General features: G+C 40.8%; 1 long non-coding RNA gene across 1 annotated transcript in view; it reads right to left on the reverse strand.

Annotated features, from left to right (window-relative positions):
- Positions 1-1,244: 1,244 nt before the first annotated feature.
- Positions 1,245-27,760, reverse strand: part of LOC133248001 (uncharacterized) — a 72,396-nt gene continuing 45,880 nt past the window's right edge. The window contains exon 2 of the long non-coding RNA XR_009736588.1: positions 1,245-1,404. This is a non-coding gene — a long non-coding RNA (uncharacterized LOC133248001). The remainder of the gene's footprint in view (positions 1,405-27,760) is intronic.

The raw sequence follows: 27,760 nt of genomic DNA on the forward strand, positions 1-27,760 counted from the left end.
CTTCTCCCAGAGTGAATGGTATCTTTTATTATTAAAAGACAGGGCATAGCTTCAGAGTCTCCTAGTCTCAGAAACCATTCCTCCAGGACTTGCCTGGTGGTCCAGTGGTTAAGACCCTATGCTTCTGATGTAGCGGCTATGGGTTTGATCCCTGGTCGGTGAAATAAGACCCCACATGCTATGTGGCATGGCCAAATTTTAAAAAAAGAAAAAAAAATAATCTGTGTGTTACTTTTATTGGTCACACAGAGCAGCCTTGTTCATTGTCAGAAGAGGCTATAAGAAAGCATAACACCAAGGAAGTGAGAATCCCTGGGGGCACTCCTGGAACCTGGCTACATGGCTTGTACTGTAAAGCCTTCCAGATAATTTTTGAATCTTATCAGAATGCAAAGGCATTACTTTCTTTTCAAACATAATGCATTTGTATTGTACATTAAATATTTTTATATTATATATATGTAATCATTATATATTTAGTATGTAATATGATATACATTTGGAGAAGGCAATGGCACCCCACTCCATTACTCTTGCCTGGAAAATCCCATGGACGGAGGAGCCTGGTGGGCTGTATAGTCCACGGGGTCGCTAAGAGTCGGACACGACTGAGCGACTTCATTTTCACTTTTCACTTTCATGCATTGGAGAAGGAAATGGCAACCCACTCCAGTATTCTTGCCTGGAGAATCCCAGAGACAGGGGAGCCTGGTGGGCTGCCATCTATGGGGGTCGCACAGAGTTGGACATGACTGAAGCGACTTGGCAGTAGCAGCAAAATGATATACATTATATATTATATAGTATATTATATATGTGTGTGTTCATGCTCAGTCATGTCTGACTCTTTGCCACCCCATGTGCTGTAGCCCGCCAGCCTCCTCTGTCCAGAGGACTTGGCAACTCACTGGAGTGAGTTGTCGTTTCCTCTTCCAAGGGATCTTCCCAGATCAGGGGTTGAACTCACAGCTCCTGCATTGGCATGTGGATTCTTTACCCCTAAGCCACCTGGGAATCCCTTGTATCTTATATATAATGTAAATCATATTACATACATATGTAATACATATATGTAATATTACACATATATACACACAAATATGTAATCTCTCCAGCCAACAGCAAAGGCCTGGTGAAAATACATACCTATTTTAGATTCCAAGACAATTAATGATCTATTCATTGAGAATATGCCATTCGCCTAAAATTATGCTAGGAACATATGTTAAGGGATGTGGCAGAAGTGACAGAGTCATCTCAGAATTTTATCTCAAGGATATCTTTGTAACATTGTTTAAGAACGATGTCCTCTGCTAAAAGTTAGGCAAGGAATTCAACCCCAGTCCTCAGGGTTATGCCTGTAGCTCCAAATTCTTTAGAGAGAATTCCGGTTTTCTCCTGATCCTGAAAGAAAACAGAATGCCTCCTATTAGAAACAGGGACAGTTTATCCAAACATAGGGTTCCTAGGTGGCTCAGTGGTAAAGAATCTGCCTGCCTGCCAATGAGAGAGATACAAGTTCGATCCCTGGAGGTGGAAATGGCAACCCATTCCAGTATTCTTGGATGGAGAATCTCTTGGACAGAGGGACCTGGTGAGCTATAGTCAGTGGGGTTGCAAAAAGTTGGACATGACTAACACACACACATTAATAGCAGATATAGAATGATATGTCACCTTCTCACAAGGAAATGTAGATTCTGGACATGCTTTGTTTTGAGTGCTGGTATGCATCCAGCATGAGTAGAGACGTTGGAATTTTCCTATTTTTCTACATTTGCTCATGAGAGAAAAGGAAGGTACACGTCAAACTGTTAACAGAAGGCATATAAACAGTTATCTACTCCCCACCTTTCTCCTCTTCTGGAAACAAGCCACACTCCCTGATAAACCACTGTCTTCTTGCTCTTGTCAGTTGTTCCAAATGGAAGCTGCCATTTTCTTTTCAATTCTATCTCTTGGGCTGCAGGAATTGCTTAACCGTGCTGCCCTAGAGTCCCTGGCCAAAGTGATTAGTTCAGAGATTAGACTGTGACTCAAATCAAACAAATCAACGTGCTTGCTGAGGGTTTTTTGTAACTGGCTACTGTTAAGAGGAGAAAGACTTCATCTCTTTCCATTCACAGATGATTCTTGAACTGCCAGGGCCCAATTTCATTCCCAATGGAAAAGAATCTGTCTATGGGAACAGAGGCTTCCCTGGTGGCTCAGATGGTAAAGAATCTGCTTGCAATGTGGGAGACCCAGGTTCCATCACTGGGTCTGGAAGATCACCTGGAGAAGGAAATGGCAACCGACTCTAGTATTCTTGCCTGGAGAATTTCATGGACAGAGGAGCCTAGTGGGCTACAGTCCATAGGGTCACAAAGAGTCCGACACTACTGAGTGCCTAACACTTTCACTTTCAGTACCTATATTCTTGTAATTGGTGCAGGAATGGGCATGTGACTCAAACCAGGCCAATCAGAATCCTTTCTTGAGATTTTTGCTGACCCAAGTGGGGAAGGAAGAACTTTGTTCTCTGATACTGTAAACAGGTAGGCCTAGAATCTTACAACAATGGCCATGTCCCCATAGGTGAAAAAGGCAAGCCTGTAATTAAGGAGGAAGACAGCTGAGATCCAGAAAGAAAAAACAGGAGAGATTCTTGATGGCATTTAGAATCTTGACTCCAGGTATTCCTTAGGCCAGCTTCACTTATACCATTGATACATTTGAAAACATGATCCAGTAAATTCTCTTCACTTATGTTAGCTCAAGTAGAGTTTCTATCATCTGCAGCCAAAAAAAATTCTGAGTAATACAATTAATGTATAAAATTGAAAATGGAATCCTCCCGAACCCCTTCTCTAGAAACATTAGTCAAGGCTAATGGATATTAGTGACAGAAACCCAATTTGATCCATCTTAAACAAATAGGGAAATTTATTTGCTTCTATAACCAAGCTTTTGGAGGACCAAGTATGTGAGGGGGCCTGGAGGACTCTAAGAGCCAGGGCTCATGACTAGCTCTAGCCTATCTTCACTTTTCTCTGCCTGTTAACTCCATTCTCACGTGTGTGTTAGTTGCTCAGTTGTGTCCAGTTCTTTGCAACCCAATGGACTGTAGCCCATCAGGCCCCTCATTGCAGGCAGTCTCTTTACCAACTGAGCCACCAGGAAAGACGATGTAAGTACTATCATTACTCAAATTGGTTTCCATGCCTCTCCTTGAGCCTGTGGTCAGGCATGTGGAGAACTTGTGGAGTCTGGAGAACTCAAGATCTTGGCAGTTCCTATCTAGAAGCAACATCTAGGGTGAGGGAAAAGAAGTTTTACCTTTCAAATTGGGAGATAAATTGGCTCTGACATAATCACTGGGGAACTCATTTAAAGTAAGACAGCAGATAGGGACTTCCCTGGCGGTCCAGTGGTTAAAATTTCACCTTCCAATGCAGAGGGTATGGGTTTGATCCCTGGGTGGGGAGTCAAGATCCCATATACCTTGTGACCAAAAAATAAATAAATAAAACAGGAGCAATATTGCAACAAATTCAACAAAGATTTTAAAAATGGTCCATATCAAAAAAAAAGAAAACTTGAAAAAAAAAAAGCATGACAGCAGATGCCATATTTTTGTGTTTACCACAACTCTATATGTTCAGTGTTCACATATTTCATAACAGATAGGTAACACTTTGAAAAGATATTCAGTTCAGTCCAGTTCAGTAGCTCAGTCGTGTCTGACTCTTTGCAACCCCGTGGACTGAAGCATGCCAGTCCTCCCTGTCCATCACCAACTACCGGAGCCTACTCAAACTCACGTCCATTGAGTCAGTGATGCCATCCAACCATCTCATCCTCTGTCATCCCCTTCTCTTCCCGCCTTCAATCTTTCCCAGCATCAGGGTCTTTTCAAATGAGTCAGTTCTTCACATAAGGTGGGCAAAGCATTGGAGTTTCAGCTTCAACATCAGTCCTTCCAATGAAAATTCAGGACTGATTTCCTTTAGGATGGACTGGTTGGGTCTCCTTGCAGTCCAAGGGACTCTCAAAGAGTTTTCTCCAATACTGTGGTTCAAAAGCACCAATTCTTCGGTGCTCAGATTTCTTTATAGTCTAACTCTCACATCCATACGTGACCTGGAAAAACCATAGCCTTGACTAGACGGACCTTTGTTGACAAAGTAATGTCTCTCCTTTTGAATATGCTGTCTAGGTTGGTCATAACTTTCCTTACAAGGAGTAAGCATCTTTTAATTTCATGGCTGCAATCACCATCTGCAGTGATTCTGGAGCCCAGAAAAACAGTCAGCCACTGTTGTCACTGTTTCCCCATCTATTTGCCATGAAGTGATGGGACCAGATGCCATGATCTTCGTTTTCTGAATGTTGAGCTTTAAGCCAACTTTTTCACTCTCCTCTTTCACTTTCATCAAGAGGCTCTTTAGTTCTTCTTCACTTTCTGCCATAAGGGTGGTGTCATCTGCATATCTGAGATTATTGAAAAGATATTAATCTACATTACATATTTATTTGGTTTTAGTATTAAATGCTCTCCTCCTGGAGTAATATCAGATTTGTAAAAAATCTCAGAAATCATCTAGTTTGACTACTTTTAAAGCAAAATACCTCCTTATGTTGTGCTAAACCAGGGGCTTGAATATCTTTATATCTTCACCTATGATGTGAAGAATAAGCAAAATACATTTCTCTTTGAAACAAAAAATTGGGACATAGACCTAAAGCCCAAGTTGACAAAACCAGGAGCTATTAATTCCCCTGCAATCTTTGTATTGCCTTGGGGAAATCACTGTTTATCTGATTTTCTTTTCTTTTAAAAAATGAGCATAAAAGTTTAAATATACTGTGGGGGTGGGGGTGGCAAGAGCAAAGGCTCCAATATCTTATAAACACAGAATAGGAGGAGCAGTTTTAATCATTTCTTTCGACCATTATGAAAAGGGTATCCATTTCATTAAGGTGTAAAATTAGCCTGAAATGTTGAATGGTAATTTAAGTTCAATTGGTATATCCTTTAGTATTTATTGAACACCAACTTGTTTGAGATTCCTTGTATGGTACAAAATGTAATCTTTGTTCTCCTCCACAGTTCTTCCGTGGGCATTTTATTTGCTCTTCAGGGATACTGTCTTTTGTCAGTGAAGTGCTTTCCCCTGAAGTAGACTGAAATCTTAAAGATGTAAGTGGCATTCACCATTATGAATATTTGAAAGAATGCAGAATGACTATGTCTGTCTTAAGTGTTTAGACGAATATGACATTAAGTATCAAAGCACTAAGAAGGTAAAAATCAATATGAAAGCAAAAATTAAAGAGAGCAATTCTTGCAACATTACGTTTGTCCCACTTGAATATTCAGTAAAATAATAATGATAACAGTAACCAGTGGGGAAGAACATGAACAAATGCAGATTTCAATCCTGTTCTACCTACTGGCAGTGTGAACTTTGACCTGTGTGGCTTAATCTTCATAAACCTCAATTTCCACATCTAAATTTAAATATATACACACATATATATTTAAGTGTATAAAAATGAATATATATATATATATAACATCAGATCAGATCAGTCGCTCAGTCGTGTCCAACTCTTTGCGACCCCATGAATCGCAGCACGCCAGGCCTCCCTGTCCATCACCAACTCCCGGAGTTCACCCAGACTCACATCCATCGAGTCAGGGATGCCATCCAGCCATCTCATCCTCTGTCGTCCCCTTCTCCTCCTGCCCCCAATCCCTCCCAGCATCAGAGTCTTTTCCAATGAGTCAACTCTTCGCATCAGGTGGACAAAGTACTGGAGTTTCAGCTTTAGCATCATTCCTTCCAAAGAAATCCCAGGGCTTATCTCCTTCAGAATGGACTGGTTGGATCTCCTTGCAGTCCAAGGGACTCTCAAGAGTCTTCTCCAACACCACAGTTCAGAAGCATCAATTCTTCGGCGCTCAGCCTTCTTCACAGTCCAACTCTCACATCCATACATGACCACAGGAAAAACCATAGCCTTGACTAGACAGACCTTTGTTGGCAAAGTAATGTCTCTGCTTTTGAATATGCTATCTAGATTGGTCATAACTTTCCTTCCAAGGAGTAAGTGTCTTTTAATTTCATGGCTGTAGTCACCATCTGCAGTGATTTTGGAGCCCAGAAAAATAAAGTCTGACACTGTTTCCACTGTTTCCCCATCTATTTCCCATGAAATGGTGGGACAGGATGCTATGATCTTCGTTTTCTGAATGTTGAGCTTTAAGCCAACTTTTTCACTCTCCACTTTCACTTTCATCAAGAGGCTTTTGAGTTCCTCTTCACTTTCTGCCATAAGGGTGGTGTCATCTGCATATCTGAGGTTACTGAGATTTCTCCCGGCAATCTTGATTCCAGCTTGTGTTTCTTCCAGTCCAGCATTTCTCATGATGTACTCTGCATAGAAGTTAAATAAACAGGGTGACAATATACAGCCTTGACGAACTCCTTTTCCTATTTGGAACCAGTCTGTTGTTCCATGCCCAGTTCTAACTGTTGCTTCCTGACCTGCATATAGGTTTCTCAAGAGGCAGATCAGGTGGTCTGGTATTCCCATGTCTTTCAGAATTTTCCACAGCAGCAACAACTTTGTAGACTTCTGTGGGTTACATGAAATGATTACGTGAACCGTGGAGTTTGGAATATGGTAGGCATTCAATAGATATTAGCTGGATTATATTTGTGTCATTTGGTCATGGGATAGCCCCACTGCTCTGAAGGTTATTATGGCTTAAAGAGAAAACTGTAGAACTGTGAAGACAGTGAAACTGGGTAAGTGATTGTTGGCAGAGCACTACTTGGGTAAAGGTTTCAAGGGGGTTGTGATTCATCTTCCTCCTTCAATGGGTGGAGAAAGGGCAAATTCAGACTCCCTTCAGTCTATTTGCCTTTCTCATTCGATGCAGCCTGATGTCTTCTGAACGTGTCTGAGTTCCTTTGACATGCAGCCTGGAAAATGAGTGTTTAACGTAAATGGTACCTGTCCTTCCTTCTCCACCCCTCACCCCTGACACCTTAGGTAATAGCTTGCTATCTTTCTATGCTACCTACCTGTCTATGCAGCTGTCAGCAGGCAGAGGAGAGAGGTGTTAGGAGACACCACTCAACATATTGTTGATGTAATGCTTTAGTTGATGCAAGTTTGTGTTTGGGAATAATACTAAAATCAACAGGATGTGGAACTAGGGCCATAAAATTAATTGTGGTTAATTAGCAGAATGATACATTTCCCAATGATGTCAGCTTGAGGGTTACAAGAGAGAACTGTCCTTTAGGGAGAGTATGTGATTCTGGAGAAGACTCCTGAGAGTCCCTTGGACTGCAAGGAGATCAAACCAGTCAATCCTAAAGGAAATTCACCCTGAATATTTATTGGAAGGACTGATGCCGAAGCTGAAGCACCAATACTTTGGCCACCTGATGTGAAGAGCTGACTTATTGGAAAAGCCCCTGATGCTGGGAAAGATTGAGGGCAGGAGGAGAAGGAGACGATAGAGGATGAGATGGTTGGATGGCATCACCGACTCAATAGACATGGGTTTGAGGAAACTCTGGGAGATAGTGAAGGACAGGAAAGCCTGGTGTACTGCAGTCCGTGGGCGCGCAGAGAGTCAGACACAAGTGAGGGACTGAACAACACATGGAGACGCAGATCCTTTAATCTAGCCGCACTGGTTACTGAGTAGTCACTGCTTTCCAGAAACTCTTCTCTGCCTTTGAAGGGTCAGCATGGCACCATGGGACCAAGGAGTCTAAAATCACTAGCTAAACCAACAAGAGATGGCTGTGTTAAATAGAGTGACAAAGTCTTCATTTAAATGAGAAAAGTAACTGACAAATGCAACTGAATGTCCAGTTCACTTCTCAATGCATTCTCTCCCTTTGAGCCGTCAAATGCAGGTGGTAGCTTAGTGAGGTAAAGAAAGCCAGCCAAGGAGGAAGCCAGTCTCGAGGACATACTTCATCCAGGCCCAGGTGAACTGCTCTGTCCTTCACAGAGAACAAAAGTCTTTCGTAACTAAGGTGCCACTTCACTGCTCTTGAACTCTTCTCTGCAAGGCTCCATCTGTTTTTGTAAATAAAGCCTTCCTTCATTCATTGTATATACACAGTGGTTTATTTTTTGTGTCTCTTTGTTATAATTAGCACATCCATTCATGCCTTCCTCAAATAACACTCTAAACACCTTGACTAGGGTTTGTTTTGTGAGTTTCCAGCCCCCCCACCCCAAAAAAGAATATTCTGCTGCCAGCACTCAGGCAATAGAGTTACAATTATGTATCATTAATATCACCCATCCTTTATAGTAAGAAAGTAATCTTATTTTTCTAGTTTCTACTCTCTTTCTCTCCTCTGTCAGCATTAGCCACAAGCCATGGTAATGCTGTATTCAAATTTCAAAGTCCTGGAAGAAGTAACTAGCTGATTCAGGGTCTATGAATTTACAATAGAATTGAGTTTTGCCTTATGCATTTTGAGTACTGAGTTGAATTATGCAGTACTTGGATAGACTCACCGTTCAATAGATGGGTTTTAGGTGACTAGAATTGTTATAAACAAATTTTGGACAATTTAAAAAATGCACCTTAATGACTTGATATGAAATTTTTCTCCCTATTTGTGGGGGAAGATTTTAATTATATTATCCATAATATTTACCATCACAAAAAATTAGGTGGCTGTCTCAAACTGTAAAGAGTCTTATGTGACCTCAGGATAAAAAAGGATTCTGGGCAGCTCTTGGTAAATTATCCCATGATCTAAATAGCTATTTTTTAAAAAAGAACTCCATCAAAACTGGGAATATTTAAGTATTTTTAAGTATTAGAGTAACAAGTACAATAGTAGCAAATGCTTGCTTCCACAAATTGTGATAAAGATTTTGTTCAGTTGCCCAGTCATATCCGACTCTTCGCAACCCCATGGAAAATGCCAGACCTCCCTGTCCCTCACCATCTCCTGAAGTTTGCCCAAGTTCATGTCAACTGCATCAGTGATGCCAGTTAGTCATCTCATCCTCTGTTGCCCTCTTCTCCTTCTGCCTTCAATCTTTCCCAGCATCACTGACTTTTCCAATGAGTTGGCTATTCACATCAGGTAGCCAAAATACTGGAGCTTCAGCTTCAGCATCATTTCTTCCAGTGAGTATTCAGGGTCTATTTCCCTTAAGACTGACTGGTTTGATCTCCTTGCCATCCAAGAAAGTCTCAGGAGTCTTCTCCACACCACAGTTCTAAGGCATCAATTCGTTGGTGCTCTGCCTTCTTTACAGTCCAGTTTTCACAATCGTACATGACCACTGGGTAAACCGTACCCTTGACTATATGGACCTTTGTTGGCAGAGTAATGTCTCTGCTTTATACCACACTGTCTAGGTTTGTCTTAGCTTTCCTGCCAAGAAGCAATCGTCTTCTGATTTCGTGGCTGCAGTCACCATCTACAGTGATTTTGGAGCCCAAGGAGAGGGAATCTGTCACTGCTTCCCCCTTCTCCCCTTCTATTTGCCATGAAGTGATGGGGCCAGATGCCATGATCTTAGTTTTTTTCTTAATATTGAGTTTTAACTTGGCTCTTTCACTCTCCTCCTTCATCCTCATCAAGAGGCTCTTTAGCTAATAACAAGTGATCACAATTAATGACAACATTGTGATTCCTGGGACTGAATCATGATGACAATCACAGCAGCACAAACCTGTAAAGTAACACAATCTGTGTCCTACTTTGCATAAGATATTGAACCGAATTGTCTTTCTTGAAATACGTTCTATATAAATCAATTACAAAATATCAAGTAATAAGCTCAATGTCTCTTTGAAACATTTTTTCAAGTAAATTTTTATATTGGGGACTTCCCTGTGGTCCAGTGGTTGAGAATCTGCCTTCCAGTGTAAGGGACACAGGTTTGATCCCTGGTCCAGGCAATCCCACATGCCAAGGAGCAGCTAAGCCTGTGCGCTGCAGGACTGTGGAGCCCATACTCTGCAAAAGGAGAAGCCACTGCAATGAGAAGCCTGCACACCACAACTAGAGAGAAGCCCCACTGGCCCTAACTAGAGAAAGCCTGAGCACAGCAAAAAGACACAGTGCAGCAAAAAAATACAATTTTTATGTTGAAATAATTTCGGATTTACCAAAAAGTTTCAAGAACAGTACAGAAAACTTTGATATACACTTTATACAGATTCACCAAGTGTTTTAATTTGCTACATCTTTTATCAGTCTATTATTTTTTGGACCATTGTAATGTGGGTAGCCTACATCATGCCCATGTGCCACAACTACTGAGCCCAACCTCGAGAGCCCAACCTCATGCCTGGGCTTAGTTGCTCTGCATCATGTAGGATCTTCCTGGACCAGGGATTGAATCCATGTCCCCTGCATTGGCAAGTGGATCCTTAATCACTGGACTACCAGGCAAGTCCAAAGATTATGTATTCTTACAAAAGAGATGTTATGCCTTTCTCAAGGTATTCCTTCCATGATGGACACGTGACATCCATCTCCTCTTCATTAGCAATTTAACTTTGGTTAATTAATCAAAGTATAGTCTTAATTCTCCCTGTATGGCTACTGGTTTTCCCGCTTGTGATTGTTACACAATCTATGGGGTCATGTCTATTCTTTAGACCATGTTTGCACCATATGTCAGGACAATTACAGAATTTCTAATGTTTCTTTTTCCTAAGTATGTAATGATTCTTGCTGCTGCTGCTAAGTTGCTTCAGTCGTGTCCGACTCTGTGCGACCCCACAGACGGCAGCCCACCAGGCTCCCCCTTCCCTGGGATTCTCCAGGCAAGAACACTGGAGTGGGTTGCCATTTCCTTCTCCAGTGCATGAAAGTGAAAAGTGAAAGTGAAGTCGCTCAGTCCTGTCTGTCTCTTTGCGACCCCATGGACTGCAGCCTACCAGGCTCCTCCATCCATGGGATTTTCTAGGCAAGAACACTGGAGTGGGTTGCCATTTCCTTCTCCAGTGCATGAAAGTGAAAAGTGAAAGTGAAGTCACTCAGTCCTGTCCGACTCTTTGCGACCCCATGGACTGCAGCCTACCAGGCTCCTCCGTCCATGGGATTTTCTTGCTATGTTTCTGTAAAAACAAAAAGTTAGCATGTCCATATATAACATTGTTATCTAATTGAGTTCAGTGGAATATAGTGATTGAGACTACAGCCTCTAGACTTGCATGGCTTGGGTTTGAAATTTCAAACCTATTTCACCACTTTTCCACCAGAAAACTTTGATAAGTTATCCTGTGTTTCAAATTTATCATCTATAAAATTTAGAAGGTGAGAATACTGCATTGGCTATACCCCAATATAAAATAAAAAGATGTTAAAAAGGAAAAGAAGAAACAAACAAAAAAAAAGGGAACAAAAGAAAATGCTCCCTTTTATCATCATCTTTTCTTATTTAAGCTGCTGATGTTGTTGATTACATAGTTCTACTTAGAAAGTAAATGCATAAACACTTCTTCCTTTCCTGGGTGTATTTTCTATCTTAGTTGTAATGGATGCGAGTCTTCCTTTAAAATATGCTTCATGTGTACTAAAGTAAACCAAAGCTGAAGCTGGCCTCATGGCACACATCCTCATTCCTTCATTTCTCCAGTTTTCCATTGGCCTCCTTCAGTGCTCCAGATTATCTTTTCTGCCTTTTGAGATCAGGGTTCCTCCTGTGACCCTCTTGAATGGAAGGTATTCTAGGCTTAAAAGTCAGACAGACTTTCATTTTTTTTTTTTAGCTTTTTATTTTATATCAGAGTATAGCCAATTAACAATGTTGTGATAGTTTCAGGTGGGCAGAAAAGGGACTCAACCATACATATACACGTATCCATTCTCCCCCAAACTCCCCTCCAGGCTGACACATAGCATTGAGCAGAGTTCCCTGTGTTGTACAGTAGGACCTTGGTGGTAACCATTTTAAAAATAGGAGTGTGTACATGTCCATCTCAAACTCCCTAACTATCCCTTCCCCCTTGGCAACCACAAGCTCGTTCTCTAAGAGACAAACTTTCATTTGAAACTGGGATTTACCACTTACCAGCTGAGTGAACTTGGGGGAACTGCTTAGCCTAGAAGATGGAGACAGAGTATGTATGAGATGGTTGGATGGCATCACCCACTCAGTGGACATGAATTTGAGCAATTTCCGGGAGATGGTGCAGGACAGGGAGGCCTGGAGTGCTGCAGTCCATGGGAGTCACAAAGAGTCGGACACGACTGAGTGACTGAACAACAAAACAACTCTAAACCTTAGCTATAAAATGTAGGGTAGTTGCAAAGTTTGGATGACATTAAGCAAAATTTTATATGTAAAACCTTAATAAAGTATTTTGTCTGCAGTTCAAGGTACTCGTCAAATATGGCATCCTCTTGCTCAGCTCAGTCTGGGAACCTGTGTTGGCCTCATGAGTCTCTCTCCATGGAGTCCCTGAAACTGGTCCAGTTCCCTTCAGGACAGTATTTCTTATCCTGGGAAGATAGCAAGTATCTGGATGATGAGGTATTTTCCAAAAGTACCTCAACAGGCTAGTCCACTTTTTCTTACCCTGGGAAGCAGAGATCCTAAAGCTCTGGAACCCTTATGACTGAGTGAAGAATGTTGGGGTTGCGAAGGCGTGAAGACCAAGCTTTGCCTACTCTCACTGGCATGACTGTTGTCTGTGCTGACATAGCAGACATTCTTGTCCTTTCTAGTTCTGCTCCATAGCAGCCTTCCTTCTTTTCCCATTAAAAAAAACAAAACAAAACAAAACTGTATTGGAGTATAGTTACTTTACAAGGTTAAGGTAGTTTCTACTGTACAGCAAGGGAATCAATGATAGATGCATGCGCACTCAGTCGTGTCTGACTCTTTGTGACCCCATGGACTGTAGCCCACCATGCTCCTTTGTCCATGGGATTCTCCAAGAAAGAATACTGGAGTGGGTTGCCATGCCCTCCTCCAGATACAGATAGATAGACAGATAGATAGATATATCTCCTTTTTTTAAAATTTCCTTCCCATTTAGGTCACCACAGAGCATTGAGTAGAGTGCTCTGTGCTGTACAGTAGGTTCTCATAGTTATCTATTTTATACCAAGTATCAATAGCATATACACACCAATCCCAGTCTCCCAATCCCATACCCCTCTTCTGCTCCTAGTTCTTGATGAAGTATTTTTACAGCATTGTTTTTTAAATCCTAATGAATTAGAATTTAATGTTTCATTGTAATCTTTAGTTCACTGTACTGATGCATCTACCATTTGCATGTCTTTTAGGGACTAAAACTCAGTGAGAAATCATGGGATATGTTGGGAATTTGGGAAAGTATTTATGACAGCCAAAGGCAGCAGCTGGAGTCATTTTCTTTTTATTAAAACTAGATGTTTGGTTCTGATTACAAAATAACACATTCTTAAAACTGGAAAAATTAGAAAGCAAGCAAAGTGATTGTGTCTATAGTATTCCAGGACAGTATTCCTCAAAATGTGATCTGCTTCTGAATCTCCTGTATGCTGGTTAACGATATCACTTCATGGGCCTTCCAGTAATACTAAATCAGAGGTGACGTTTAGTGAACTTCACACATACCTCTTCAGACAGACTGAAGTCCCATAACTAGGCTCTCACCATGTATTTAATATGTTTCTTACCCTTCAACTACTAAAGTTTTTTCATCCCAATATGTAAAAGCAAGTAAAGATTCTGAAAATGTCTTTCATAAAATGATTTGCAAGTTTCTGTAAAACAATATACGAGTTTCTAGTGAACTCATGCTTTGCCAGAAAAAAAAAGCTTTCTTCATTCAGGTATAAGAAAAACATTGATCAACTAGGAAATTAGGTGTCAATTTACATAAGTCTGCAAACAAACTCCAACCACCACTTATGGGAGAGGCAGTAGTGGTAAAAACCGAGAGGGGTGCTCACTGAGATTGTTTGAGTTAATTTTTTTTATCTTAGTTTTAATTCTCATATATCAGGTGTAAGGCTAGTACACAAAATGCACTTCTTATGTTGAAAAGCTGGGGCCAAGCTGGGCTCCACCCCAGCCTGAGGCATCTGCATTTTACCACCCTGCCCAGTGTTTGTTTTGAGTCCTGTGGCTTTGAAAGGGGTGTGGCAACCCGGGTGGAGATTCCACGAGTGCACAGTGGACAGGCTTATACCTGTAGGCACGGCTTTGTCCCTGTGGGTTTAGGACACAGTGTACCAGTATGATGTTTTGAGCATCAGGACTCATTGACCCCAGAAATGGTAGACTAAGTCTGATTTTTTTTTTCCCCCAAGCTGAGTTGCATAAAGGGGAGGATTTAGAAAATGGACTTTAGCGTCAGATAATCCTAACTTCAAATTCTGATGCCACTCTTCTGAATTGTGTGACCTAGGTCTCAGTTTTCTCATATGCAAAACAAACATAATTTCTAGCAGGAGAATAAGGATTAGATGTTATAGTGTGGGGCTTCCCTGAAGGCTCGGTGGTAAAGACTCTGCCTGCCAGTGACATGGGTTCGATCCCTGGTCTGGGAAGATTCCACATGCTGTGGAGCAACTAAGCCTGCGCACTACAACTGTTCAGCCTGTGCTCTGGAGACGGGGAACTGCAACTGCTGAAGCCAAGTGCTTGGAGCCAATGCTCTGCAACAAGAGATGCTGCTGCAATGAAAAGCCCGTGCACTGCAACCAGAGAGTAGCTCCTGCTTGCCGGAACTAGAAAAAAGCCCGTGCAGCAACAAAGACCCAACACAGGGAAAATAAAATTAAAAAGAAATCAAAAATAAATTGCTGCTGCTGCTGCTGCTAAGTCGCTGCAGTCGTGTCCGACTCTGTGTGACCCCATAGATGGCAGCCCACCAGGCTCCCCTGTCCCTGGGATTCTCCAGGCAAGAACACTGGAGTGGGTTGCCGTTTCCTTCTCCAATGCATGAAAGTGAAAAGTGAAAGTGAAGTTGCTGAGTCTTGTCCGACTCTTAGCGACCCCATGGACTGCGGCCCACCAGGCTCCTCTGTCCATGGGATTTTCCAGGCAAGAGTCCTGGAGTGGGGTGCCATTGCCTTCTCCTAAATAAATTGCTATAGTATGTCAATTTGTCATAAATTTTCATATACTATGACAATAAATAGCCATCTCTATGCCAGCTAAGCATATATAAAGTGCAAGGCACATAGTAGTCTTAATAAGTGGTGCTAGAATTATTATCCTTTCCCTTAAATATTGAATACCTGCTCAACACAAACCTGAGAAGGGAGGAAGATGAAATGAACCTAACACTGTTGTTGTTTAGTCGCTAAGTCATGTCTGACTCTTGGGACCTGGAGGACTATAACCTTCTGGCTCCTCTGTTCATGAGATTTACCAAGCAAGAATAGTGGAGTGGATTGCCATTTCCTTCTCCAGGGGATCTTCCCAATGCAGGGATCGAACCTGCATCTCCAGCATTGGCAAGTGGATTTTTTACCACTGAGCCACTAGAGAAGCTGCAAACCTAATACAGACAGGTGGTTTTTCTTTTTGTAGGGAGAGAGGAGCCAGTCTGAAGCTACAAGCCTCTTGATGAGGATGGGCTGACCATACCCAGGGCCAGGCTCTATGTCAGCTCAGCAAAATGTCTGCCCAGTACTTCCCAGATATTACAAAGGACACATCACGGCAGCAGAGACGGAGGGAGAGCAAATCTGAGACTCTAAGTCAAAGCCCTAAGCCACTGTGCCAAACAGAAAGTTTTGCTTTCTACTTCACAATATATACCTGCTTATTTTAATATAAAAATGGTGGTGTTCCCTCCCCAAATCCTCAGGGTAAATTGGTACTTGAGGGAGCTGCACTATGTTTATTCTAAGGCCTCAGATGGCCCTGGGTAAGTACATACACACCAGTTTGAGGAGCAGCCATCTAAAATCCAAGAGAACAAGACCACATTCCTTCTTCAGGAATCCAACTGCTATTTACTCTCCTCTTCCCAGCTGCCCCTACACCCCAACTCCACCTCCACCTCCCAGACCCAGCTGAAAAGACACTCTGGATACATCTCACAGTAACCCTTCCACTGCTCCAAGGAGAAGGATCTAGCTTTTTCCATCTTTGTATCCTCCTAGTGCAGGGATGAGCTTCCTTGCTTGCTCAGATGGTAAAGAATCTGCCTGCAATGTGGGAGACCTGGGTTCGACACCTGAGTTGGGAAGATCCCCTGGAGGAGGGCATAGCAACCCAGTCCAGTATTCTTGCCTGGAGAATCCCCATGGACAGAGGACCTTGGTGGGCTACAGTCCATGGGGTTGCAAAGAGTCAGAAACAACTGAGCCACTAAGCACAGCATCACAATGCAGGGATACTTATAAGCACTCAGTAAATAGTTAATGGGCTTAATACATCAGTGAAAGGAAAACATCTGGAAAGGAGCTCTTCTAAACATTTTTTTATTTTTATTTATTTTATTTTTTTGGTTTCTGCTAGCCTTTATTTGAGAAAATTTACACAAAAATCCCAATCCAACACTTACAAATGAATCTGTATAAATCCCACATGCCTCATTTGAACATTTTTTAAAGTAATTTTATTTATTTATGTCTGACTGTGCCGGTCTTTGTCTGCACAGGCTTTTCTCTAGTTGCGGTGAGCAGGGACTACTCTTTAGTCACTGGGATACACGGGCTTAGTTACTCTGTAGCGTGTGGGATCTTCCAGGATCAAAGATTGAACTCGCGTCTCTTGCATTGGCAGGCAGATTCTTAACCACTGAGCAACCAGGGAAACCTGGAAAGGAGCTGTTTTATAAGGACTTTTCCTCCTCATACCAGGATTGTGCTCCGGTCAAAGAAGATAGACTGAGCCCAGTATTTTAGAGGAAGATATTCTGAATGATGTTAGCTCATATACATTCATGTGGACCCCAGAAACCTGATACAAACAAAAAGGCTTTGCACTAATTATATGGCCTTTTTATACTTTCTTTTCACGTTATATATTTTTAGGGAAAGACAACTTTTAAGTTAAAACCTTTAAATTTTGCAGATAGATCCAGTGTCAGAAAGCAAGGCGAGATATGAGTTGCTGAAATGGATATATTTTTGCTTTCAGATTTTGTAGTTTGTCACTGCAGGCAAAATTCAGTCTTTTGGTAATTTTTCTCAGAATTTTCCCCCATTAAATAGATAAGTAATGATGTGGAAAAGCGCACACACACACACAGCTGTTGAGAGAGGAAAGAACAAAACCATTATTAGACTCCACTGCTCTAGGAATCTTGCTATATATGGCTTTAAATAGACAACAAGAACTGAAAATTGTTGGATGCAGCAGTTCAGTTCGTTTCACTGCAGATACTAGAAATAACAACCACCAAGAAAAGACAGCAAAGAAAAAGAAATCTACTTGCAGACGGATTTGCTCATAAAATGTACTACTGCCCTGGAGGTCTGCATTACCTCTTACCTACTAGTACTTTAGTAATCCTATAGAGAGTGCTGGGGCTTATCAATATCTTGAAGAAATACATAACCAGAGCTCTAAGTTTATTTTTAATATTTAATTCTATTCTTACTTATGCCTAGTCTAATTGCTTTAGGGCTTATTTGGGAGTCCAGTTCAAGAACTATTTATTCAGCTTCCATTTTGTGTCGGGTCTGTGTATATTTCACGACCTCAGACTCTGATCTCTAGTAACTGACAGTAAAAGAGAGCTATGTAAAGAAACATATACAATACAGCTTATTTATTAAGTCCAGGAATCTAACGGCTTCACTCATTGACCTAATTAGGATGTGCTTTATCTTTATTAACAAAATTATAAGCATAATTCTCTACTAATCTCAAATCCACTTCAAAATGCAAATCTATATATGCACACACTGATGCCGGAAGAGGCAAGAAGGATAGGAATTTGACTGTTAGAGTAGTATTTTTCATTGGAAAATATGCAAGATAAATTATTATTCACAGTCTAAGCCTAGCTTTGAAAGAGGCATTTTTTATTTTTGGCAAATATTGTAATAATTCTTTCCCACTAAAATGGAAACTATACTCCTAAATTAAAAAAAAAAAAAAAAAACAGGAAAAAAATTTAAAGCCATGATTATTTTCCCTCAGAATTTTGCCCCTAATTCAACCTTATTGAATTACTTAATGTTTTCAAAAGTAGAAACCATAATAAGCCTTTTCAGAGATGTTTTTGAAGTTATGAATTAGTGAATAAGCAAGGAATTTTGAATATTTCACATAAGGTTGCTTCCCACTAAGTATGGATCATTTCTAGGTGGTTCAGAGTACTGCTGAATTTTAATTATTGCCTTTCTCTTGCCTTAGAGAGCATCACATGTTAAACCTCCGTGAACAAAGATCACAGAGACCACTGGGGTTGAAAATGGATCAAAGAGAATTCCCAATGTCCAGAAGGAAATGTGGGGCTATGAGGTGAATATTATCATATTCTCACCCCAGAGAACCCAGACCTGTAAGCACTCAATAAGTGTTGAGGAAGACTGGTAATCTACCTTGAAACTCAAATGAAAAATAATCACTGTGAAATGGCTTAAGAGTTTATCATACACAAAAACTAAGTCCAGTTAGAGATGTAGTTTTCAAGAGCCACTGAATGTCAATCTGATTTACATTTGATTTAAATTTGATTTTCCTGGAAGAAAATCAAAATACTTTCATGAAATCTGATTTCCCTGGAGGAAAGTAAGGCTGGTGTTCTTTAGCCAAGACATTTACACTCTGGCACCTTTACCAAAAGATCTGCAGAAAGATAATTTACTCATTAAAACAGTGATTCAGACTCGACTTAAAAAATGACTGTAATATCTATCATTTTTGCAGCTGGCCAAGCTGGGGTTAAAATCAGGCATTCACATTCACACTTCTCCTTGTAGAAAGGAAAAAGGAAGCTTTAAAGATACTAATGAGCTATTCCATTTCAAAGCTATATTTGAAATTATCTGTTATTGGTAAAGTAGAATTGTGACATCTGAAGCCAGACCTCCAATAAATTAAGTCTTCAATGAATTACGGCAGATGTGGAGGAAAATCATGGTGTCCTTGTCCTCTCATAGTACATTGAACTTATTCCTACTGTAAAATTTGACATAGTCTATTCTTCACTCTCACCATACATTAAGTTTTTTCAGAGCACAGATGGCATTTTATTCACCAACGAATTTCCAATGGCTAGGACACTGCCCAGGACATGTTAAATCCTTAAAATAATAGTAGTTAAAGGAATACATGGACATCCATTAATATATAATCTAATGACCACTGGGTCAGCAGTGCTATATTACAGATATAATGAAGCACCATGTTAGAAAAGTTCTCTTTCTTCCAAAAGCCTAGATTTTTATTAACTGCAATATTAACACAAACAGCTAAGAGGATTGTTAACACAATTTAAGTGGTATAATGACCCGTTTTAATGATCAGATCAGATCAGATCAGTCGCTCAGTCGTCTCCGACTCTTTGCGACCCCATGAATTGCAGCACGCCAGGCCTCCCTGTCCATCACCAACTCCCGGAGTTCACCCAGACTCACGTTCATCGAGTCAGTGATGCCATCCAGCCATCTCATCCTCGGTCATCCCCTTCTCCTCCTGCCCCTAATCCCTCCCAGCATCAGAGTCTTCTCCAGTGACTCAACTCTTCACATGAGGTAGCCAAAATACTGGAGTTTCAGCTTTAGCATCATTCCTTCCAAAGAACACCCAGGGCTGATCTCCTTCAGAATGGACTGGTTGGATCTTCTTGCAGTCCAAGGGACTCTCAAGAGTCTTCTCCAACACCACAGTTCAAAGCATTAATTCTTCGGCACTCAGCCTTCTTCACAGTCCAACTCTCACATCCATACATGACCACAGGAAAAACCATAGCCTTGACTAGACTGACCTTTGTTGGCAAAGTAATGTCTCTGCTTTTGAATATGCTATCTAGGTTGGTCATAACTTTCTTTCCAAGGAGTAAGCGTCTTTTAATTTCATGGCTGCAGTCACCATGTGTAGTGATTTTGGAGCCCAGAAAAATAAAGTCTGACACTGTTTCCACTGTTTCCCCATCTATTTCCCATGAAGTGATGGGACCAGATGCCATGATCTTCGTTTTCTGAATGTTGAGCTTTAAGCCAACTTCTTCACTCTCCACTTTCACTTTCATCAAGAGGCTTTTTAGTTCCTCTTCACTTTCTGCCATAAGGGTGGTGTCATCTGCATTTCTGAGGTTATTGATATTTCTCCCAGCAATCTTGATTCCAGCTTGTGTTTCTTCCAGCCCAGCGTTTCTCATGATGTACTCTGCATATAAGTTAAATAAGCAGGGTGACAATATACAGCCTTGATGTACTCCTTTTCCTATTTGGAACCAGTCTGTTGTTCCATGTCCAGTTCTAACTGTTGCTTCCTGACCTGCATACAAATTTCTCAAGAGGCAGATCAGGTGGTTTGGTATTCCGATCTCTTGAAGAATTTTCCACAGTTTATTGTGATCCACACAGTCAAAGGTTTTGGCATAGTCAATAAAGCAGAAATAGATGCTTTTCTGGAACTCTCTTGCTTTTTCCATGATCCAGCAGATGTTGGCAATTTGATCTCTGGTTCCTCTGCCTTTTCTAAAACCAGCTTGAACATCAGGAAGTTCACGGTTCACATATTGCTGAAGCCTGGCTTGGAGAATTTTGAGCATTACTTTACTAGCGTGTGAGATGAGTGCAATTGTGCGGTAGTTTGAGCATTCTTTGCCATTGCCTTTCTTTGGGATTGGAATGAAAACGGCCCTTTTCCAGTCCTGTGGCCACTGCTGAGTTTTCCAAATTTGCTGGCATATAGAGTGCAGCACTTTCACAGCATCATCTTTCAGGATTTGGAATAGCTCAACTGGAATTCCATCACCTCCACTAGCTTTGTTCGTAGTGATGCTTTCTAAGGCCCACTTGACTTCACATTCCAGGATGTCTGGCTCTAGGTCAATGATCACACCATCGTGATTATTTGGGTTAAATCATTACAATACAAAGGGGAAGAAGATTATGCATTTAATATTTTCATACAATTCCAAGATAATCTTGGAAGTTCCCTGTACATTCTTTTTTTAAAATAATTGTATATAGCATTAGGTGATATTCTGGAACATATCTTTACAGTCTGGTCCAGTGGATTTTTAAAAAATGTCTTCAAGGGAAAGAAAGAAAGTGAAAGTCGTGTCAGACTCTTTGCGACCCCGTGAACTGTAGCCCACCAGGCTCCTCCATCCATGGGATACTTCAGGCAAGAATAGTGGAGTGGGTTGCCATTTCCTTCTCCAAGGGATCTTCCCAACTCAGGGATCAGACCCAGGTCTCCCGCATTGCAGGCAGATGCTTTAACCTCCGAGCCAAAGGGAAAGGTGGGTGAATAATTTAGGAGTATGAAATTAACAGATACACAACACTATGCATAAAAAAAATAAACAAGGATTTCCTATATAGCTATAGAGAACTATATGGGCTTCCCAGGTGGCTCAGTGGTAAAGTATTCACTTGCATTGCAGGGGATGTGGGTTCAATCCCTGGTTTGGGAAGATTCCCTGGAGAAGGAAATGGCAACCCACTCCACTCCAGTATTCTTGCCTGCAAAATCCCATCAACAGAGGAGCCTGGTGGGCCATGACTTAGCAGTTATACAACAACAACATAGACAAATATGTTCTCCATCATATAATAACCTATAATAGAACAGAATCTGAAAGAGTATATATATATACTTTTTCATATATGCATATATGTATATACATATATGTGTATGTGTAACTGGATCACTTTTCTGTACACCTGAAACTGAAGCAATACTATAATCAACTAGTCTAATTTTTTTTTTTTTAAAGCAAACCAAAATGTTTTCTGGACTGTATCTGGCAAAAGAAATAAACCAGTAAACAGTTGTGGGTTTTATGCCATGCCCCTGGCTGCTGTACTAGAGGCAGTGTTTTATTTCTTTATTTGATCAGGATAATCTTGTGAAGTAGCTGTTAAATTCCTACTTCATGGGTAAGGAAATTGATATCATTATTTGTAACCTTTCAAGGAGTGGAAAATATCTGAATTGGAAGATGTTTAGAGCATGACTGTGCTCAATCCTGAAAAGTACTGGAAAGTGTCTAGAGTAAACGAAATAGATCAAAACACTGCTCCCCGAAGAGTAACCACATGTCACAGCATCTACTGTAATAAGTGCATACAGTATTGCTGAGTGCATTCCCACAGGTCCTTCTGCATTATTTGGGATGGAACTAGGATAGTTTAAGCCTTGTGGGTGAGGTTGCTAGTGGAGAATAGATAAGTCACTCATCTTTGAGATCGAGCTGCCCTGTTTGGGTCACAGGAAAATGCTGGTGTACCCCTCAGGGCTCAATTCTTACAATTTTATATATATATTCTTTATGTATGTATATATTGTTCGTATATATACTGGTGGTGGTGGTTTGGTCACTAAGTCATGTCTGACTCTTGTGACCCCATAGACTGTAGCCTGCCAGGCTCCTCTGTCCATGGGATTCTGCCGGCAAGAATACTGGAGTGGGTTGTCATTTCCTTCTCCAGGGGATCTTCCTGACCTGGGAATTGAAGCCAGGTCTCCTGCATTCTTGATTAGGCAGATTCTTGACCAACTGACCTGCAAAGGAAGCCCCTTGTATATATACTACACATTTATAAATAACTTGGCTAAGTATATATCCCAAAATTATAGCTCCAACTTGGACGTCCCTTGAGTTCTGGACTCATAGACAAACTACTCAACATTTCCACATGTCAGCTCCTCCCACAGTCTCCTTCTCTGTCAATGGCAAGTCAGCTCATAAGGCCATTCATAACTGGCACTCTTTTATGTCTCTGAACTCATCTTCTCTTGCTCTCACCTTTGCCCACTTTGTTACAGTCACATGTCCTTTCTTGCTGTTCTTTAGCATACCTGGCAGCTCCTGCCTCAGGACCCTTCCACTTGCAGTTCTCTATTTGGGATATTTTTTCCCTAGATATCCCAATGGCTTGCTCCCTTATTACCCACAGGTGTATACATGAGTGTCACCTCAGGAAGAACTTCCCATCTAAAATTGAAATTCAGGGACTTCCCTGGTAGCCAGTGGTTAAGGATTTGCTTTGCAATGCAAAGGACACGGGTTTGATCCTTGATTGAGAAGCTAAAATCTCACATGCTGTAGAGCAACTAAGCCTGCTTATCACAACTAGTGAGCTCTGGAGCTCCGCATGCCACAACTAGAGAGTCTGTGTGCTGCAACCATAGATGCTGCATGTCACAGCTAAGACCCAACACGACCAAAGAAATAAATAAATATTTAAAATCGAAATTTTCCCCTACCTGACACCCCAATGCTACTAGCACTTTCCACCCTTCCTTCTTGCTTTATCATTATCTAACCTATATAGCGGAGAAGGCAATGGCACCCCACTCCAGTACTCTTGCCTGGAAAATCCCATGGACGGAGGAGCTTGGTAGGCTGCAGTCCATGGGGTCGCGAAGAGTTGGACACGACTGAGTGACTTCACTTTCACTTTTCACTTTCATGCATTGGAGAAGGAAATGGCAACCCACTCCAGTGTTCCTGCCTGGAGAATCCCAGGGACGGGGGAGCCTGGTGGGCTGCCGTCTATGGGGTTGCGCAGAGTCTGACATGACTGAAGCGACTTAGCATTAGCAGCTATATAGGATATACTGCTGCTGCTGCTTAGTCGCTTCAGTCGTGTCCGACTCTGTGCAGATCTAACAAAGTTCTGGAGAATTATGTTGTTAAAGTCACTGCTTTGAGAAAGTTATAAATACTTGGGAGAACCTGATTACAAAGTAAATGTGCTATTTGGACAAAGATAACTTTAGCCTAGGGTTACCCATTAACACCTTAATAAGAAGGGTTTTTATCTAATCAAAAACAAGCCATGAGGGATGGGGACAAAGTTGGTTAGATTAAGACCATGTGGTCAGAACAGGGATTATGAAAGTAAGGGTCCTTAGGAGCTAGTTTCCTGGGACCTGAATGTGAGGGGGCAAGTAGAAAGAACTAAATGGCCAAATTTGTGCTCTCAGATTGTGTATAGGACTTGACTACGCCCAAGGGCTACAGATTCTCCTTTCCTTCCCTTTTGCCTTTACTCTGCAAGTTTTCTCAGCATCTATCTATGATTGTCTCTACTAACCAAGAAAGAAAGGTCTCTATGTATTTTAGTTCCTTTTCCCTGCAAAAAAAAAAAATATATATATATATATATACATATAGTACATTATTTGCCTAACACCATTTGAGATCTAAGGTTTGCCTTGTGGTTCAGATGGTAAAGAATCTGCCTGCAATGCAGGAGACCTTGGTTCATTCCCTGGGTTGGGTATATCCCCTGGAGATGGAAATGGCAACCCACCCCAGTATTCTTGCCTGGAGAATTTCATGGACAGAGGAACCTCGTGGGCTACAGTCTTTGGGGGTCTCAAATAATCAGACTAACACTTTCACTTTCATTTGAGACCTAAAACTTTTTCACAGTGTCCACCTATAATCCTGCTGCAGTTTAAGCTTATTCTTTCTTTCCACTATCTCTAATGGAAAGAAAATATCTGTTTAGTATATAATTCATAGAATATCTCTTTTTATATTCAGATATCCTCAAATTCTGTATTTAATAGGCTAGGTTAAGAATAAAAAATTAGCTCTATTTGCTTTAATGTGGGGCAGGGAAATGTGAGAAAAGGGAGTTTAAGTACTCCAATCAGTATTTATAAGCCAAATTTAGTCAGTTAACTTTGTTGAGACACTTCACCTTGTTTTTCTCTAGTTTAAATATTTCAGGTGGTTAAACCTTTTTCTGGGGTGGGGAGCTATTTCACAAATTTTTAATTAGTTTTGAGGGATTTTTCATAAAATTAAATGCAAAAAAGCAAAATGGCCATCTGGGAAGGCCTTACAAATAGCTGTGAAAACAAGAGAAGTGAAAAGCAAAGGAGAAAAGGAAAGATATAAACATCTCAATGCAGATTTCCAAAGAATAACAAGAAGAGATAAGAAAGCCTTCTTCAGCCATCAATGCAAAGAAATAGAGGAAAACAACAGAATGGGAAAGACTAGGGATCTCTTCAAGAAAATCAGAGATACCAAAGGAACATTTCATGCAAAGATGAGCTTGATAAAGGACAGAAATGGTATGGACCTAACAGAAGCAGAAGATATTAAGAAGAGATGGCAAGAATACACAGAAGAACTGTACAAAAAAGATCTTCACAACCCAGATAATCACGATGGTGTGATCACTGACCTAGAGCCAGACATCCTAGAATGTGAAGTCAAGTGGGCCTTAGAAAGCATCACTACGAACAAAGCTAGTGAAGGTGATGGAATTCCAGTTGAGCTATTCCAAATCCTGAAAGATGATGCTGTGAAAGTGCTGCACTCAATATGCCAGCAAATTTGGAAAACTCAGCAGTGGCCACAGGACTGGAAAAGGGCCGTTTTCATTCCAATCCCAAAGAAAGGCAATGCCAAAGAATGCTCAAACTACCGCACAACTGCACTCATCTCACACGCTAGTAAAGTAATGCTCAAAATTCTCCAAGCCAGGCTTCAGCAATATGTGAACCACGAACTTCCTGATGTTCAAGCTGGTTTTAGAAAAGGCAGAGGAACCAGAGATCAAATTGCCAACATCCACTGGATCATGGAAAAAGCAAGAGAGTTCCAGAAAAACATCTATTTCTGCTTTATTGACTATGCCAAAGCCTTTGACTGTGTGGATCACGATAAACTGTGGACAATTCTGAAAGAGATTGGAATACCAGACCACCTGATCTGCCTCTTGAGAAATTTGTATGCAGGTCAGGAAGCAACAGTTAGAACTGAACATGGAACAACAGACTGGTTCCAAATAGGAAAAGGAGTACATCAAGGCTGTATATTGTCACCCTGCTTATTTAACCTATATGCAGAGTACATCATGAGAAACGCTGGATTGGAAGAAACACAAGCTGGAATCAAGATTGCTGGGAGAAATATCACTAACCTCAGAAATGCAGATGACACCACCCTTATGGCAGAAAGTGAAGAGGAACTCAAAAGCCTCTTGATGAAAGTGAAAGTGGAGAGTGAAAAAGTTGGCTTAAAGCTCAACATTCAGAAAACGAAGATCATGGCATCTAGTCCCACCACTTCATGGGAAATAGATGGGGAAACAGTGGAAACAGTGTCAGACTTTATTTTACTGGGCTCCAAAATCACTACAGATGGTGACTACAGCCATGAAATTAAAAGACGCTTACTCCTTGGAAGGAAAGTTATGACCAACCTAGATAGCATATTCAAAAGCAGAGACATTCCTTTGCCAACAAAGGTTCGTCTAGTCAAGGCTATGGTTTTTCCTGTGGTCATGTATGGATGTGAGAGTTGGACTGTGAAGAAGGCTGAGCACCGAAGAATTAATGCTTTTGAACTGTGGTGTTGGAGAAGACTCTTGAGAGTCCCTTGGACCGAAAGGAGATCCAACCAGTCCATTCTGAAGGAGATCGGTCCTGGGATTTCTTTGGAAGGAATGATGCTAAAGCTGAAACTCCAGTACTTTGGCCACCTCATGCGAAGAGTTGACTCATTGGAAAAGACTCTGATGCTGGGAGGGATTGGGGGCAGGAGGAGAAGGGGATGACAGAGGATGAGATGGCTGGATGGCATCCCTAACTCGATGGACGTGAGTCTGAGTGAACTCCAGGAGTTGGTGATGGACAGGGAGGCCTTGTGTGCTGCGATTCATGGGGTCGCAAAGAGTCGGACATGACTGAGCGACTGATCTGATCTCTGATCTCTGATCTCAGTTCTTTCTATTCTTTCTAATAGCATGAAAACTTTCCAATCAAATCTCTGAATTCAAAACATGTATTTATATCCTCACTTGAATCTTTTAATAATTTATTTTCTTTTTACTTAAAACTCTAATAAGCCAATCAGCTTATAAGTGTATCACAGAAATAATTCAATCAGGAATAAAAAGTTTGAAATTTGAGACACAGACAACCTAGCAGCTATCAGAGGTCTATACTCATGCAATTGTATCTTGTGTTAAAACTCACATTAAAAAAAAATTATCTTACAGGGAGAGTTTTGTGTTTATAAAGAAAAGAATTATTCAGAATTTTTAAACTAAAACTACACATTTATAAAGAGTAGTTTTTAAAATGAAGATGTTAAATTCAGTTTACAAATAGTACTCTATGTCTAGTAAATATTTTCAGTCACGTTTGAGGGCCATCACTTAATGTCTGATCTCATTTACATTAAAGGAACTTCTATGAGCATCTTAAATTCTATTTACAAGTTTAAAATACAGGGTTTTTTTTTTAAATAATTTTCTGATTTAACAAACAAAGTCTTCCTGGTACCAAAGAAATCATAAACCTAATAAAAATAAACTCTTAAGTACAATGAACTTTGGGACCTCTTAACTATTCTAACACGTGTATCACCTCAATAATATTTCAACTTAAATCACAAGTCTAAATCCATTATGTACTGGGGGTTTAAAGTGGTAACCAAAAAAACTGATCTGCTAACTCTGGTAGACAAATTCCAAACTTTGAATCTACCAAAAATACTAAGTACAGAAAGATTCCCTAACACAAAATATGTTCAAACCATGAGAAAGTCTAAATCTTCTTGGAAGTGAAACATGCTTAACCACCAAGAAAGTAATTATATCATCTTTCGCAGTTTGGGTGGTTACCTCCCCATGAAATTTTTACATTG

Source organism: Bos javanicus, chromosome 5 (assembly GCF_032452875.1).
Source record: "Bos javanicus breed banteng chromosome 5, ARS-OSU_banteng_1.0, whole genome shotgun sequence".
In the NCBI taxonomy this organism is placed as follows: domain Eukaryota; kingdom Metazoa; phylum Chordata; class Mammalia; order Artiodactyla; family Bovidae; genus Bos; species Bos javanicus.